Genomic DNA, 6,049 nt, shown 5'->3' on the forward strand with positions numbered 1-6,049 from the left:
CTGCTAAGATAGCCATAACTATTTTTATCCTCATAATACAAGGAGAAAACAGAGGCACAGAGAAATAAGTGTAATTCCCAGGTTGCACAGTTAGTCAGTGATTGAGCCTGTAATTAAACCCAGATTCATTGGATTATAACCCTCCCTTCACTTAAACAGAACGCTATTCTGCCTCTCTTCTGTAAAGAACTCCATCCCTATTGGTGTCTAACTTGAGATCCTGTTGCTGCTACGGAATTCATGGACAGCATATACTCTCTACTCCCTAGAATACTTTCCATCACTGTCATGGGCTGGGAAAATCCAGCCCTTCACTGTCAGCCTTTAAAGAAATTTAAAAATATGCCTGCAAATTCCCCCTCTCTCTCTCCTCTCTCAGGTTTCTCACTCCAGGGGAAGTCAGCCACCATTTTGTGAGGACACTCAAGCAGCCTACTGGCAGATCCACATGGGGTAACTGAGTTCTCAGGCCAAAAACCAGCACCACCCACCACCAGCTGCATGTGTGCACCACCTTGGAGCTGATCCTCCAGCCCCAGCCAAGCCTTCAGATGGCTGCAGCCCTGGCTGATGTCTTGGCTGCAGCCTCAGGAGAGATCAAGAGCCCCCTGGAAGTGGTGAAAAGCAAGTGGCTGGGTTTGGGTAGAGCTTGGAGAATGAGAACAGGGTTTGTGAGAAGTGAGACTGGAGAAGGAGGGAGGGTCAGTTTCTGCAGGGTCTTTCACTGTCGTGCTAGGTGAGGAGTTTGGGTTTTCTTCTGAAAGCAATGAAGACCCGGTAACAGATTTTAAGCAGGCAAGTGATCAGATTTGTACTTCTGCATTTCAGAAAGATAATTTCAGTGGCAGTGTGGAGAATGGATTGGGTGAGGGTAAGGCTGGAGGAAGGGAGACCAGTTGGGAAGTAGTTTCAGAGTTCCTGGGGGATGGTGATGGAGAGGCGAACTCAGCAGCAGTCCTGGTGCTTCAGTGATGGAGAGGAAGGGATCAATTTGAAATGATGAAGAAGTATGAGTCAAATGATCTTTGTTATTGATTGGATGTTTAGTGATGGAGAGGAAGCGATCAATTTGAAATGATGAAGAAGTATGAGTCAAATGATCTTTGTTATTGATTGGATGTGAGAGCATGACCCTGACATTTGGTGGTAGATCTCAAATGTGTGGTACTGCCATTCACCAATAAAGGAATCACGTGGGGGGAAGGAAGAGCATTGGGTGGGAAGTAGAGAGTGGATGAGGACTCCAGTAGTTTTGAACACCAGAGATGTTCCTAGGACGTTAGATATTTATATCTGAATCTCAGCAGAGAGGTCCCAGCCAGAGCATGAAGCCACTGGAGTAGACAAGATTATCCAGGGACTGTGTAGCTGGGAGAGAAAGAGGGTTAAGAGAATTGCCCCATAGTGAAGGAAAAATGGAGAAAGTGGAGATAGCAAAGGTGATGAAGAAAGAATATCTAGGGAGGTTAGAATAAATGACACAGAAGGGGCATCCTGGAAGACCCCGAAAGGATGATTTTAGGAAGGTTTAAATGCTACATAGAACTTAAGCAAAATAAGACTGCATTTAGCAACAAGGAGTTCCCTAAGAGAAGCTGCCGTGTAGAGGTGGGATCACAAGACGGATTCCAGTGCTTGGTTTTGTGGATGAAATGTGAAGAGGAGAGGCAGCATAGACAACATTAAAGAGGCTTGGCTGTGAAGGGAAGCAGGGTGCTCAAACAGTAGTTGACAAGGGATACACAATGAGATAATGTCTCCTTGGTTTTATTTGCAGGGCTGGAAGAGGTTTTTGGTTGCAACCGTTTTTAAGATTAAAAAGACCACGCCGGGCGTAGTGGCTTACACCTGTAATCCCAGCACTTTGGGAGGCTGAGGTGGGCGGATCATGAGGTCAAGAGTTTGAGATCAGCCTGGTCAATATAGTGAAACCCCATCTGTACTAAAAATACAAAAATTAGTCGGGCATGGTGGTGCACATCTGTAGTCCCAGCTACTCAGGAGGCTGAGGTAGGAGAGTCACCTGAACCAGGGAGGTGAAGGTTGTGGTGAGCCGAGATTGCCCCACTGCACTCCAGCCTGAGCAACAGAGCGAGACTCCATCTCAAAAAAAAAAAATTAAAAAGACCTAAAAATGGCTTTATGCAATATAGAAAGAACTGACAGAAAGGGTGATCAGGCAACAATTAATGCAACAAAATCTCTACAGACATTGAGTCAGCATAGTACTAATTTCCCTTCCTAGAAATAAAATCCTTTAGCTACATACTGAAATGCAAGCTATAGAATTCAGTATGTGTCAGTTATTATTTGTTTTTATTGTCCTCAGGAGAATCAATGCTCAATGCTAAAAGGCTAGAGTTTCAGGCAAGAAGCTAATCCTGAAGCCAGCAGGAATGATAGAGGTTCCAGACAAAAATAGTTAGGAACAGAGAATTTAAATACAAGCTAAATGTAACCAAGTCATGTATTTCTTTTAATGGGATACCTGCCTCTCATCATAAAGAGTGTCCTTGGCTTAGTGATTTGTTGAACATAGGCATTTTTCTTACAAAGCAAGTTTAACAGCAGAAAGGCATATATTTCAGCAAATTAATTTCCTTTTCTTTTTTTTTGAGACTGAGTTAAAAAAAAAGGTTCACGCCATCCTCTTGCCTCAGCCTCCCGATCAGCTGGAACTACAGGCGCCAGCCACCATGCCCGGCTAATTTTTTGTATTTTTAGTAGAGAAGGGTGTTAGCTAGGATGGTCTCGATCTCCTGACCTCCTGATCTGCCCACCTCGGCCTCCCAAAGTACTGGGATTACCAGCATGAGCCACCACACCCGGCCCAGCAAATTAATTTCAATCAAGACTGTCTATTAGGCAATGAAGGGTTATAATGAGAAGCATGTTGATTCACTGTTCTCTGTGTTTTCCAGAGACCAGACATGAGAAAATGGGCATCAACCCAGGGGCCATACGAAGGAGGCACTTCCTCACTGCTACAGGATGAAACCCTAGCTGGGGGTACCATGGAGCCTCTGTTCATCTAGGCTTCCAAGAAGACAAGAGTCAGCAGGTACTATTGGATGGTGCTGTTCTTCATTTGCACACAAGCAGGAAAGGGGCTGAGTGAGGACATTTTCCAAGAACCTAGCCAACTCCTCCAGGATTCTGTGACCAGATGGGGGTGGGTATTAAGGACCCAAATATGTAAGGATCTCTTCTAGATTCTGGAAAATACAGATGCATTCCCAGACATCACCAAGATGCATTCTTGGTGACACTTTCTTGGTACCCCAGCTTCTGTGCACAGGTCTGGGCCTACAGGTTGGCAGAGGTGATTGCCAGTATGGCGGGAACTCAGGGGTAGGCCTCATCTACCCCTAAACTCTTCCATCTACCCCCAAACCCCTCCTCCTCTGGCCTGCTCTGTGGACTAAAATGCTTAGCCTGTAGAGCTACTCTTGTGAGTCAAAACACTCTTTCCCCAAGAGCCCTGCTGAAAGGCCCACATCCCACTGAAGCTAAGGAGTCACTGGGAGAGGAGGAAGGAAGCCCTTTCTTCATTCATTCATCCATTCATTTTTGCAACCTAATTACCTAGTATCTGGCCTATTATCACCACTTAAAGCAGAAGATGGGGTGTACCAACTGTAAGTTTTGATGGGGTGGGAAAACCCAGAGTACAGCAAGATTCCCACTTGGAGTCTTTAGAAGAGGAGAGAACAGGAGTGAGGAAATGTCTTGGGAAGCCTGAAGTCACAGAAAGCCCCTGGGTTCCTGGTGGGGCAGAGGACCTAAAGAGGGACAAGGCCAGTGAAGATGAATTTTACCAGTGTATCAACTTTGCCAAGTTCTGAGGCTACCACGGAAGATTCAACAATAGCAAATGCAGGCTTTTGACTTTATGACTTCATAAAGTCAACAGATGGTTCATTCAATTTGTGAGCTCAAAACAGCCATTTCCCTGGGTCTGTTAACTGCAGGGAGCAGGGTATGGATAGAATGACCTTGCGTAATGTAATTATTGTGTAAGGCTGCCCTGGAGCAGGACTGATCAAGGCTTTACCAATATTCTACTGAGGGCCAGGGAGGCTAGGCTGTAAGAATATGCCAGGTTTCAAGATGATTCAACTCTAAATGTACACTTTAGATGACAGGTGAAGTAGTGAAGTCTGATACAAAGAAAGAGGTGGGAATTCTACAATTTCTGTCTGGCAAGAGACCCAAAGGGCATCTGGATTCTTCAGGTTGCCACATTATGGTCATTTCTGAAACACAGGCAACCTTGTACCAACAAAGCAGTAAATGAAGTTTGTTGACACATCTGGATTTCCAGCATGTTGTACACTTGTGTCAACCCAGATGCTGGTCAGCAAATGCAGATCCAGTCTAGGGGATGACGGGAGAGATCCAACTATGATAACTAGGGATGTTCACCACAGAGCCGGACCCTGGGATGGGAAACTCTCCTTAGTCCCAGTGCTTTGTTCACCATGCACAGTTGGCTTTTCCTCAGAAGCCTCTGATCCATGTTCCCCAAAATACGGCCCAGGCTCAAATTTGACCAAGTTGAAAGAAAATTGTTAAGTACCTAGAAATGCCAAGTGCTACTAGCTCAGTCTTGATTATTGTTACTCTTTCGTACTTCAGTTTAAATAGGATATATGTGGGGGCCAAAGAATTATTATTTTTTTCTTAACACAATAAAGATTTATTTATTTTATTTTATTTTATTTATTTTATTTGTTATGTCACAGTCTAGTGCAGTGGAGGGAGCTCTGCTCCATACAGTCATTCAGGAATCCAGGTTCCTTCCACATTGTGATTTAAGGAATTCTCTTTTAGAGTTGGCGTTATGTCTACTCAGATCAGTGGAAAATTGTAACATGTGGTCATATGACCAAAAATGAAGGTAGATATTGGTTCAGTTGTAGTCTGATGAGTCTCAGAATTATAACTATTAAATTCTGAGTTCCTAGAGGATAGAAACTCTGAAATAACCTAGCACCAAGCCAAGCCCAGTGAAAGTGCTCAATGAACGCTAAAGGAAGATACAAGAGAGTGGCTGAATGAGATTCCAGTGCTAAGGAAGCTCTACATGGCAGGAGATTTGATTCTATCAGTTTGGGTAAGTCCAGGCTGGGTATTTTTTTAATCCTCCCCAGGTTGTTTTAATGTGCAGCTACTGTCTAGTCCATGGTTTTTCAATGTCAGCACTCTTAATATTTGGGGCAGGATAATTATTTGTTCTGGGGGTGGTTCTTTGTGTTGTAGGGTGTTGAGCAGCATCCCTGACCTCCACCTACTAGATGCCAGTAGCAACACTCTCCTCCTACCCCCATCCCCAAGTTAGGACAATTAAAAATGTCTCCAGACATAGCCAAATGTCCCCAGGGGTGAGAATCTCCTCTGGTTGAAAATCACTGGTCTAGTTCAAGACTGATTTTATAGATGAAGAAACAGAGGCCCAGAGAGACCAACTCACTTGGCTAAAGGACACATCACAAGTCAGTCACAGAGCCCAGACTCCTGACTCCTAGCCTGGCTCTTTCGCTTCTTTCTGCATGGCCTTTCTTTTCCCTTCCATGTCTGGTGGAACACATAAATTCCACTCTCCAGGGAGCCCTAGAACCAATGCACAGAATCCTAGAATCCTAGAGCTGTGCAGGTTGGGAGGGCAGCAGGTTTAGCTCCTTATTGTTCAGGACAGATTATCTTCTTGGAAACTGATAGAGATGAAGATCTAATACCTTTCTCTGGGGTCTATGTCAGTGTTTTACAAGCTCATGGTTAAATATCTTCCTTGTGACCAAGGGGAATGTTCCTATTTCTCTTCAAGCCCATTTCCTCTTGTCCAAGTCCCTGTAGACACAGACAACAATAGTTAAGCAATGTCCTCTCTAAAAGCTGCAGGTGATTGTGAAAGATTCCCTTCTAGGCGTGCCTGTTGATCTCTTTCAATTGCAGGGTGTTGGGGGATGGGGGATAGAGAGATTAATAAAGGACTCAATTTCTGAGGAGAAAGAGTTTATCAGGCAGACCTGGGGCCATCCAATAGGCA

The sequence above is a fragment of the Trachypithecus francoisi genome, unplaced genomic scaffold (assembly GCF_009764315.1).
Source record: "Trachypithecus francoisi isolate TF-2019V2 unplaced genomic scaffold, Tfra_2.0 Lachesis_group20, whole genome shotgun sequence".
Taxonomy (NCBI): domain Eukaryota; kingdom Metazoa; phylum Chordata; class Mammalia; order Primates; family Cercopithecidae; genus Trachypithecus; species Trachypithecus francoisi.